The following is a 12,801-nucleotide window of genomic DNA, read 5'->3' on the forward strand; positions in this document are numbered from 1 at the left end:
GAAAAAGGAGGAGCCTCGGCGGAGGGAGCGAGGGAAAGGCGGGGAGCCTTAAGAGGAGGAAGGAGGAGGAGGAGGAGGGGGTGAAAGGAAGGGCAAAAAAAAAGGAGGAAAAGGAGAGGCCAAAGCAGGGTGTAAGTCACCAAATCAGAGCCCTCCCCAGCTGTGAGGGGCAGCGGCTTTGGGCGAGGGCAGAGCCTGGAGGCCTAACTCTGGACTTCTCTGGCTTCCTTTAATCGTTTGACTCATCTGTATAATTATGAAGTCGAGAATGCCCCAAATCGGACTGTTCGAGGCAGTAGGAAATCACCTAACCTTTGCATTTTCCAAGCAGATATTGGGTGACCCCTTGTAAGAGTTGCAGTAGAGGAGATGGCTGATCAGGTGTGTCTTAAAATAAGTGATCTTTAAGATTCTTTGCAAGTAAAGGTAAGGAACATTAAGGGCCTACTGGGAGTGAGGCACTGATAATAGAAGAATAAAAACTATAGTCAATTCCTCCAGGGGTTTAAAAATTAGAGAGAAGGGAGAAAAGTCGTTTAAAAGTAAATATAATACAAAACAGAGTGTGCCTTTCCTTAAGTACAACCTAAGTGAAAAGCGTGGGAATACACAGTGATCAAACGTAAGGAAAACCCATAGGAAGTATATGGGATACATATGGGGAAGTACAACTATGCAGAGGTGCAATTCACACCCTTGCACCAAGGTCTTGCATTTGTTGAGGTTTTTGCACTGCATTCTCTGGGCCGGTGGGTGCCTTCCTTATAGCATCCTGCCTCCCTCTCTTTCCAAGACTCCTTTGAAATCCAAAGATAATAACACTTCTGGTCTCATAAACTATGATCTCACCCTATTAGGTAATGCTACCCCGCTACTCTGGGCTTCATCCCTTCAGGGTGGCCCTGCTAGTGTCCAGTCTTCTCGGAACGTAACATAATTGAATAATTACTCTGATAATTCTTAAATCTATTTTTCCTGGTCCTTTCTCTCTGCTAACTTCCAATCTTACATCTCCTTTTTGAAATCTTGAGCTAGATGTCCAAAGACACCTTAAACTCAGTATGTCCAAAACAGAACTCATTATCTTTCTCCTTCCCTGTTAGTGTGGAGGGCAATGCCATCTTCTCAGCACTTCAAGGACATCAAGAATTCCTCACTCTCACCCAACCCCTACATCCAAGCTATTGCTATCTGCTTCACCTTTGCAACATCTTCCAATATTCCCCCTTCTCTTTTCTAACACTGCCCCCATTCTAATACAGGCCTCCTCATCTCACACCTTAATTAGGGTCATAGCCTATTGGTGGATCTTTCTACCTCAATCCTCTTCCCTCCTCCAATCCATCCCTCATTCAACCACTAAAGTGATTTTCCTAAAGCATAGGTCCAGTTGTCCCAACACAATAAACTCCACTGGCTACTTTTTGCCTCCAGGAGCAAATACAAAATATGCTATTTGGTATTCAAAAGTCCTTCATAATTTAGGCTCCTCTTGGTCTTCTTATATTGTAGTCCCCAACTTGCACTCTTATTTCCTGTGACATGTGCCAGGTATCTTACTAAGTGCTTTACAAAAATCTCACTTGATCCTCACAACAGCACTGTGAAGTAGGTCCCAATTTAACAATTAAGGAGAATGAGACAAACATCAGGCAAGTGCAGAGTCAGAAATCTAGTTAAGTAAGTCAGATCTTTCTGACTGCAGACCCAGGCCTATTTGCATTATACTACCTAGCTATCTGGTGGAGAAGAATCAGAACTATATTCCACATATGTGAGATCTCCTTTTGCAAAAATATAGAAGAGAAAAATGGAATGTTCCTGATGGAGAAAAGCTAGCAGGACATTTGACTAGAAGTGAGAATATGTGAGAAAAAAATCAAAATAAGACAACAAAGATTGATTTTTGTGGAGGACTTTAAATATCAGGTTGAGGATTTTACATTTTATCCCATTTGTCTTAAGAAGTTACTAAAGAGTCACTTGAGTCACTTAACCTCAATTGCTTCAGCCAAAAAAAAAAAAAAAAAAAAGTTATTAAAGACTTTTTTGCTGTTCAACAGTTTTAGCAATGACTTGAATAAAAGCATAGATAATATATTAAATTTCCAGATGACACCATGCTGGGAGAAATATCTATGAGATGTCATAGTTTAGTCGTGTCCAACTCTTTTGTGACTGCCTTTGGGATTTTCTTGGCAAAGATACTAGAGTGTTTTGTCATTTCCTCCCCTAGTTTATTTTACAAATGAGGAAACTGAGGCAAATGGAATTAAGAGATTTGTCCAGGGGCACACAGCTAAGTGTGTGTCTGAAGCTGAATTTAAGCTTATATGAATATGAGACTTCCTATAGTAGCTGCCTCATAAGGTTGTAATAGTGCTCAAGAGATAACATATACAAAATACTTTATCAAACTTAGAGTGATAAATTTTGTTTAAATATATAGATCTCTAGTTACTATTACTATACTGAGTATAGGGTGTTATTCATCCTACTTCCCAAGCACCTAGCAAAGAGAGCTACTCCCTACTTCGATTCTCCAAGAATCGTTGGTTTCAATGGCATGGATGTTCCCCTAACCTTCCCTGATTTGGCAGACTGTCTTTGAGCATTAAAAGGAAAAAAATTATCATTATTAGGCAGACAATCTAGTGACCCCCCGAATTTAGGTGGATGAACTCTCAGCCAACATACAGCTTATCATTTGGTCCATACTTAAGAGCATTTCAAACTTGATAGTTCCTGACAATGCTTGTGCTGTAGTGACTTACTCCTTATGAACCTAAAATCACAAGATCTGAGTTCAAGTCCTCACTCTGACCCATAGTTCCTTCCTGATCAAAAGCAAGTCACTTAATCTCAATGCCCAACACAATTCTTTTGGAGGGGAAATTGCAGGTAATTTGCCCATTGTCTTGGTGAAGGGAATTGTCCCACCATAAATTCCCCACATATATAAATCATAAATTCAGGAAAACAAGAATAAGAAACCAGTGACTTGATACCCCCAAACCACAGTGCATCAGAGGAAGACTTCGGGAGAAGATTAATAGATGTTTATTTAATTAAATGGAATGACATCATAGAATTTAATTTGCCCTGTGCTTCTTTTCAGTAAAAATCTAAGAGTATAAACTAACCCCTTCAGATGAAGACTTGTAAGCTTACCCATTTTCTAGATTTCTCAAAGGTGCCTTTACATATTCAACAAGCACTTAGTCATTAAATTCAGCAAATAGTTATCAAGCACCTATTGTATATTTGGTGATCCCAGCTCCCATTAGCATCTTGTACAGATGATTCTCAGTCCTCCTTGTCCAGCTCTAACCTCTCTCTCAACCTCCAGTCTCACATCTCCAGATGCCTTTTTGACATCTTGACTTGGATATGCTCAGATGTTGGAATCCTCACAAAGTGTTAAGTCATTAGAATTGATAAGAGATGATAATTATCTAATTTAGCATGTTTAGTATGATTGATCTGATCCTATAAGATGTTATGGGTCAGAACTTGAAACAAGGTACTAAGTGGAATTGAGGAGACAATGTTTAAATCTAGTTCATCATTGATTTAATCCTACAACAAATAATGGTTTCCCAGTGATATAATGATTGGTGTCTACTCAGTGTACAGCATATGAGCAAGAAGCTCTCAGGGCCAAAGAGCACTCTGGGAGATTGAGAAGCCACGAGTTGGAGTTGAGCTAGAGGCAAAAGCTGGAAGAGCTAAAAGACAAGCTGTATGTAAGAGCTCTTGGAACCAAGAAAACTAACTGGGCCCAAGGAAAGAGATAAGACTTGGAAGGAGAAAATAAACGTTTGGATTTTATCAACTGGCTGTATTTTGAGGTAATTATTATTCTGAACTGAAACTAAGGCTGCCTCCAGAAAACCTCCCCAAGAAACCTGCTCCCAGAGAATCATCATATATATTTTAAAAAGAACACCACACCTAGACATCTTAAACTCAACACTTCTCTCCGTCTGTCCTTCTTCACCTGTACCTCCCAGTTTCCCTGACTTTCTTCAAGTCTTAGCTAAAGTCCTATTTTCTGAAAGAAGCCATTCTCAGTACTTTCCCTCTAAAACTATTTTCCTTTTATCCCGTATATCTCTTAATTATACATCATTGTTTTTATCTTCCATTTATCCCGTATATCTCTTAATTGTACATCGTTGTTTTGTAATGCCAGAGAAATTGAGGCAAGATAGAGATTAGAGAGTTTTTAATATTTTATTTGGGTTTCTGAGAGGAACAGATAGTCTGGAGGCACAGCAGAATCCACTCTGCCTCCAGAGCTGAATTGGACTTTTTGTCTCAAAGAATCCAGCATCCAATGTGAGATTCCAGTGATTTATATATGGCCCCAAGTGATCAGGGGACACAAAGACAAGGGGTGCAGTCTGAAAACTGGTGAGGGAGAGAATTTCCAGGCAGGGACTATCCTTTGGGTTCTGACAGATTGGCAGTAGGACCATAAATTCTGTTAAATAGGGAGTGAAGTAGTCAGTAGAGACAGAAAGTCTGGAACTTAGAGATACACAGGCATATCTCTTAGTAACTTATCTGCCTATGGAATGCTAATAATGGTCAGGGCTCCTATCCCGAATTATCTCAGTTCTGATGGTCAGAAATGGAGTTTGCAACCAGAGGATTGAGGCAGAACAATTCAGAGAAACTGAGGCAGAACAATTTGGGGAAACTGAGGCAGGACAATAAAAGGAAACTGTGGCACAATAATTTATATGCATCATCTCCCTGCTCTTTGAGGACAGGAATTCTTTTGGACCTTTTTATGTATTCAGAGTGCTTAGTACAATGCTGAGTGCATAGTAGGGGCTTAGCAAATTTTTGTTGACTGACCAACTGAGGTACCATGTTGTGTGCTGGAAGGCCAAAGTAAACAAATAAAGTACTCATTTCCTTCAAAAAGCTTACATTTGATTGGGGAAGAAGACATGCTAAGGTAAATACAAAATAATCTGAGGAAAAAGAAAACACTATTAACCAGGGAGATGTCAAGAAAGATTTCCTAAAGAAAGGGTACTTCAACTGAACCTAAAAAGAATTAGAAATGGATTCTGTGAGTTGGAGGAGAAGAGTTAATACATTTGTGAACCATAAACTCCAAAGCATTTCCAATTTGCTAATTAAATCCCCAAAACAGGAACCAAGGAAAACCTATGTAGGATGATCTGGGATCCCCCCTTCTCCAGAGAAATCTCCACCTTGGTGGGGAGTAGGATTAGGGCTTTGGTTGGGGTCTCACTTCTTTGTTATCCCATCTTCAAGAGTAGTACTAGGGTTGGAATTAGGCCCTATTATGCACATGGGACAGCGACCCAAATTAAAATCAGAGACTCTCAAGGTAAAAAGCAACAAAGGATCTCAAGAGGATCTCAAGAGGAAAGGGCAACTCCCAATAGACCTGATTTCTGTAGCGCAGTGCAAAGTGCAAGCTGCAAACTCAGGATTATATATTCCCTAACCAGAAGCCTCCACCCCCCATTCTGATCTTTTTTTTTTCCATTGACTGGCAAAGTTCTGATTTACCCAGAGACCCCAGGACACACTTTACCTATTAGTTACTTAAATGCTAATGAAAAGGTTGGGGTTGGGAAGAGACTGGAGGTAAATATTTGTTTATCTAAGATAATCAACACCTGTTGCTTTTTAGCTATAGCTCAACTTGTTATTGCAAAGTCTCCAGGCACAATTAGGGCATAGGTAGAGGCCACATCCTTATGAGAGATCTTCATTCAGTTTATCCCATTTGTATATCAGCTTCTATTATACATCAGATATTTTCATTCTAGGATAAGATGCTTTTTAGGGACAGGGTGGGTGTTAGAATAAAGGCAACAAAGTAAAAAGCACTTAGTTTATTAAGCACTTAGCATGTGCCAGGAATCATGCTAAGAAAAAAGAAAGATAACCCTTGCCCTCCAGGACCTTGCTACATTCTAGTAATTGAAGATAATACCTAAAAGAGAGTTTGCATAAGGATTCCAGAAAACCAGAAAAGGCTTCCACTCCTTGCAGTCTCAGTATTTATGAATTGCCTTGCCGCATGGAGATCCTAGACCATCATATTCCAAGTTTGAGCCCTCTAATGCCATTAGATTTTATGTGTATTTGTAGTAGCATATACTTGGAGTTTATGGGGATGAACATAAGAATGTTTTGTAACTAATGTTCTTAGTAGCAATTAAGTTAATGGTTTTGCTGAGAGCCACTCATGTCTACTGGCAGATTGTTAATGAGAAGCACCATGGGCTTGTGAGTTATAGCTGTAGGAATACAGACTGTAGTCTCCAAACTAGAAGTATGAATGCAACAAAGAGGTATTGAATATATGTGTAAATATTTGTGTGATCATCTGCACTTGGTCATGGAGAAAAGCCCCGCTGCAGTTTCTTGGTCACAGCTTTTGTAAGTGGATGTCACCAGAGATCAATAGGAGGAGATGGGTGCCTACAGGTTCGGGGAATGTTTTCTGAGGATCCCTTCTTTGACAAGCACTCGAAGTATTGCAGAAAGGACTGTGGGGACAATATGCAGAAGACAGATGGGTAAGTCAAGGAGAAGAGGGTCACCACGACCAGATAAATGAAAATGTAGGACTTGGCAAAGCTCGAGAGATTGCGCACTATCCAAGAGCCACAGCTCACACTTATTGGGTTTAGGAGCCTAATGTATGGAAGAGGCACTTGGGACAGTATAGATACTGCTAGGATGGGTCTGAGCCAATAGTTTTCAACACCCATTGACAAATCTGGCTTTAAAGTTTCTTCAGTGCATTGTAGTACAATGCATAAGAGTACTTTTACCCTCAATTCTGTCTGCCCTCATCCATCCTCACAGAGCTAGATAGATGGAAATGGCCAGCCACAGCCTCCTCTTCTACTCCCCAGTCTTAGTTGAAGCCTAAGGAAGCTCTGTGTGAAGGTTGGAGGTTTTGGCCAGGGCCCCATGTTCAAAACAACCCCTATAGCTACAAAAAAAATCAGCTTGATTTTAATCTTGAAGGTTTTCAGGTTCATGTGGATTCCTTTCTCGGCTAATTTTAGCGTGCTCATGAGAATTAATAAAATCATAACATAATTCTTGAATCTCAAAGCCAAAATGAAAATCCTGGCTATATGAAGAACAGCTCCTTAACTTATGTGTATTTAAGCTAGCAACTAGCATCTTGTATTCCTTTACTTTGTACATAACAAAAACAGCCCTAAAAGGCCATAACGTTGGTTAATCATGCATTTTTATGCAGAAGCAAAATAAGGAACAAGAACAATCATATAAAGCATATATTAGCATACACGAGGATGCAAAGGAGATATAAAATCTATTCTGGCTTTTGCTCAGTTGTCCAAGGAGCAGCCACTCAGTAGGCTCTTTTCTTTGTTACATAAAACAGAGATTTCTCTGAAGCTAGACAGTCATGCTTAGTCCTCAATCTTGATACATACTGCAAATGTCTTCAGGGATGAGGTTGCCATAGCAATGCCACGGTATTCTTCTTAGCTATAACTCAGCTCCCCTTTTCTCTCTAATCTCCTGCTGCACAGAAACAAATTCCACCCTCCCACTCAAAACTGGTCATAATCCAGACAAGAGCTGTTCCATTTTAAGAAGATAACACTCTCTCTGAAAATATAAATCCCAATATACATAAGCCTTGGACTCTTTTACATTTGGTTAAAGATAATGGATGCAGAATCTGTTGCCATGTCCATATTATGAAGCCTGCCAAAGTTTGCTGTCCGCTGCCATAGCTTACAATAGAAGTGTTACCTCCACACTGTCATGAAGTCTGGAGGGCCTTTCATGATGTAGAAGAGAATAATTCTCTTTAAATTTATGGGCATTAATGTTACAGTATTCCAATATGAGTAATTGCCAACTGTTTTTCTTGTGATAGGCAAGACAGATTTTAGCACTTTTAGCTTGGAGCAAGGGGATTTTTAGTAATCAAATTTTATTGGATTATTTTCTATTTACCCTCTTTTCTCTTCAACTCTGCTATTACAAAGAAAAATTTTAGAACAAAACATCATGTAAAATGGTCTCTGATTGGTTCAATTGAAATTGAAATAAGAGAAACATCAACAATAAAAGAAATATCACACAGACCTAAGGTATTTGGTTTAATTTTATTTATAAGCCTATAAATACATTTTCAGAATTTTTGATTTTAAAAAGAAAAAATAACTCAAGGGGATATCTGACATTGCGGAATCTAATTTGTATACCATTGCAACAAAATGATACCTGAAGCATTTTGAGTATTTCTATCACCTCAATTTATGTGGTTCCTAGACTACAAGGACCTGGGAATCTCCATTCTTTAGATCTACAGTTACTAATGGCCCTGGCTCATCAGGCTGTGCTGATAGCCCAAGGTGATTAGATAGGATTCCTGGGTCATTCCTTTTTTACTCGTAAAGATAAATTGGAAAACACCTACCCCAGAAGCCAAGGAATATTGTGTGTTCCCATCCACTTAAAAGCTACTGTAAATCTGTAGATTTTTTAAAATTTTACTTAGCCAGAGGATACAATTATTTCAAAGAAAGGTATTTAATGAAATAGTATAATAAAAAAGATTTGTATTTGAATATTCTTTCCATAAATCTGGGGAATACTCTTTCACAAATATACACACTCTGGTGTGATTACACATAGCGATCATACATAAGGTATGTATTGATTGAGAATATACATGGAGGGCAAATACACCTCTGATGCTGTGGGGACACCCAAGTTTAATGATACAATCTCATCATGCTGTTCTCATTGGTTTTACTCCTAGCTGGGTATGACATCTCTTCTTAGCACATAATCTCCCCTAGTTTTAGGATGAGCACAGCTGTACAAAGAGTCCCTGCTGGTCTAAGTCTCAGACTAATATTTCTCAGCTTCTGGATATATAGTTTTGTATGAGATATAACAGAAATGATACTTAAATCCTTGGAAGTGATGAATTTACCAATTAAGGAAGTACATAGAAAAGTGATTAGGATAGAGCCTGTAATACTTAAGAGTTAGGAGTGAGATATGGATAATAGATCAGGGACTAGCAAGGGATACTGAGGAGATGTCAGATAGGTAAGAGAAGAAACAGGCAAGAATTCAAATATTACTGAGAAGTCAAGAAGTATGGATTAAAGCCCTCAAACCGGACAATTAAGAAATCAGTGATAATTTTGAAACAAAAGAGCAATCTTTTTTTTTTTCTTAGCTGTAACTTTGACTGAGAGACTAGAGCAATAGTGGGGCATTACATGGAAACAGGAAAGTTTAGAAGTGGAATGAGTTTGGAATGAAGCTGGGGTTAAATGAATGATGCAACATATGGACAGATAATTAGGGTGATCAGAGAAAGCTAAAATTACTATTACCTCTACTTCTACTCTTCTACTTACTACTAATTGCCACATGCCTTACAGATGACTTTTTGGACATGTGGAATCTGAGACATCAAAGAGATCTTCAGGAGGTCATGTCTACCAGAGATATGACTGGAGTTCTGGAGAGATCTGCATAGCAAAGATATTTGAACCCAGGATAATCAAAGGGAGGCAGAGAATTAAGATAGAGCATGTCAGACAATCATGCTTAGAGAAAGGCAACTTAGGAGAAGCAGTCAGGTAGTCAGGATGAGAACCAGACACAAGTAAAGTCAAGGAAGCTAATTAAGGAGAAAGTGTCCTATCAGGGAAGATGGCCTACCTGCAGAGAATTCAAAGAAGTTAAAAATTAAGAAAAGACAAAAAAAATAGCAAAGTATTACTGGTAACCTTTGAGAGAGCAATTCTTGTGTAATGGTGGGGTCAGAAGTCAACCCCTAAGGGGTTAGTAGAAAATTAGTGAAGAAATAGAAACACAGAATAGAAACTACCCCTTTCTACAAGTTTGACAAATGAAAGACAGGATAAAAATGACAGTTTGGAAGAATGACAGTCAAATAAAAGGTTGCTTTTTTGGTTTTTGGTGGGGTTTTTTTAAAGATAGAGAAATACTGGACATTTAGAAGCATCAATAAGGAACCAGTAGATTAATGAGAAATATAATATGAAAACAAGATGATCAATGGGGCAACATCACAGAGAAGACAATAGAAGGTGGGATCAAGAGCACAAGTTAACCACAGCACAGAGAAGGGCAACTTCTTCCCACAGACTGAAGTAAAGCAGCAGAAGATGAGTAAAGATGTAGATTTTTAAGGTATGAAGAAGTGGAAACGAAGGAGCTTAGGACAGATGGACAAAGCTATCTGCTGACAGACAGTGCTTTGGAAGTAGCATCGGGTACGTCTACTCAGCTAAGTGTCACAGTGGCTAGAGTCAGGAAGATGTGAGCACAAATGCTGTCTGAGACACTTGTGACCTTTGGCAACTCACTTAACTCACTTAGCTTCCATTTGCCTTAATTTCCTTTAACTGCAAAATGAGGATAATAATAGTATCTACCTCAACAGGTTTATTGTGAGAATCAAATGTGACATTTGAAAAAAGTGTTTGGCACTAGTAGAAACCAAGTATAAATACTAGCTGCTATTAATGTTATTGAGGAAATAATTGCTTCATGGAATGTGAGAAAGTCAATCAGGAAAGAATAAAAGGATCATCTTTCAGGAGTGATGGCTCAGTTGTCAGAAAATACAGGAGACTTATATGTTAAGAGATGACATTAAATATAAAGATTTCTATTGTCAGTATCATAGAATGTGAACCAGTTCAAACACAGTCACACACACTGAATCATATGCCATTAGTAACTAACCTCATGTAACTAGCAATGCAATTATTCATATTATAGTTCATGACTAATTTTAAATAGGAAATTGGGAAGCTCATGATCTCTGATATAAAATTCTCCCTAGAAACCCACCACCAATGGGAACTGCCCTGATTTATCCAAAAAATCAGATGACAGAAAACACGACTTTGAGTCATCTGTTTTCCTGCACTGTTTATCACATGATTTTCTCTTGATGAATCTGATGCCTCACATTGGTACAACTGACCACAATTGATTCCATTGCCTAAGTTATTGCTACCAGTGGTAGAAAGTCATTATCTACCTCCTCAAAGTGTTAAGCCTTGATTTTTAAATCCCTTTTCCTGTATTTTTTTTGTCTAAGATAAAGTACCATAAAAGGTTTCAGAAAGAAAGTGGGATTTGAACTATCTTGAAAAAGTTAAGGGAAAACTAAAAATCAGAAGACAGGAGGTATAATCTAGGTAGAGAGACATGGAGGAAAGAGATGGAGTGACTGCTATATAGATGAATTATATAATGCATAAAGGGGAAGAAGGTATAAACAGGATTGAAATGGAGGGGATGAAGAGTCAGACGAAGTTAATTAGTGGGGTTGGGAAGGAAGGAGAGTAGCATGGTCAGACCTGTACTTAGCAGCCAAGAGGAGGATGAATTGAATGGTTTACTTGACCCCGTCTTAAACTAAACTAAAAAGCTACTGTAATGGCCCAGACAAAAGATGATGAGGGCCTGAATGAGGGCAGTGGCTCAGTGAGTAAAGGGAAGGGTACATATATGAGAAATATTAGGAAGATAGAAACAAGTTGACTTGGGAATAGATTGGATATGTGGGGTGAGTGGAAGTGAGAAATCCACATGACTGAAAAAAATGGTGGTCCCAAGGAAGTTCAGAAGAGGGAAGGGATGGCTTGAGGATGATGACAAGGGATATACTGAGTTCTGTTTTGGACATGTTGAATTATTATGGGACATTTATGTCCAAAAGGAGAGTTGTGCAAAGAGAGGTTAGGGCTAAATACAAAGGTGTGGGAATCATCTGTATAGAGATAAGTGAATGCACAGAAACTGATTTAGTGAGATGGTACAGGGCAGGGGTGAGGAATCTTTTTTTTTTTTTTTTTTTTCTCCTGAGGGCCATTTGGATATTTATAACATCATATGAAGGCCATACAAAATTATCAACTTAAAAACTCAAAGCAGGAGGAGGCTGTTATACCTAGATTTTTAAGCTGGTCAATGCCTGCAGTTGCCTTGGCAAGGCCAGACCAAATGATTTTACAGACCTCAATAGGTGCACTGGCCAGTTGTTCCTTGCCCCTGATATAGGGAAGGGACCGAGGATAGAACCTTGGGTGACACTCATGGTTATGAGGTGGTCCTGAATGTAGTTTTAAAACAAGAAAAACTAAAGAATTGATCCCTTGGGGCAGGCAAAAAAGAAGCTCTGATAATTTGAGCTCAGTTTAGTTCCATGGTCCCACCCACTGGAAGTAAGCCAGTCAGAAATCCAAATTATGTCAATTCCCTGAGGCTAAATTTTCCCTACAAAACAATTTATGGGCCTTGGCTTTGCTACAGCCTTTCTCTGAGTCAGTCTACCATGGCACTCTGCCTTACTTGTGGTATCTCCCCTAACTCTACCACGCTTCTCAACGTTACTTCTCCTCCTTACAGCTAACTCTTTTAGGATGCTAAATCGCTTTCAGGATTTAGCCAGTCAGCTAAGGACATTGCCCCAAGCTCATTAAGTGCTCCTTTTCTACTGGATAATTATGAATTCCACTGAGGAACTTGTCTTTCATATGTTCTCCCACTCTATTTCATATTTATCATTTCTGGTGTTGATGGAATCCCTTCATTTTGTCTGTAGCCTCTTCCCTAAATAAACCTACTTTTTGCCAAAGAGAATGGCACTGTGAATTCTTCATATGATTGAATCCCAACTTTTGGTGCCAAACCCCACATCATAGATGACATCTGTTAAAAGACACATCTAGATCAGAGCTTCTTTAA

Source organism: Sarcophilus harrisii, chromosome 2 (assembly GCF_902635505.1).
Source record: "Sarcophilus harrisii chromosome 2, mSarHar1.11, whole genome shotgun sequence".
Lineage (NCBI taxonomy): Eukaryota > Metazoa > Chordata > Mammalia > Dasyuromorphia > Dasyuridae > Sarcophilus > Sarcophilus harrisii.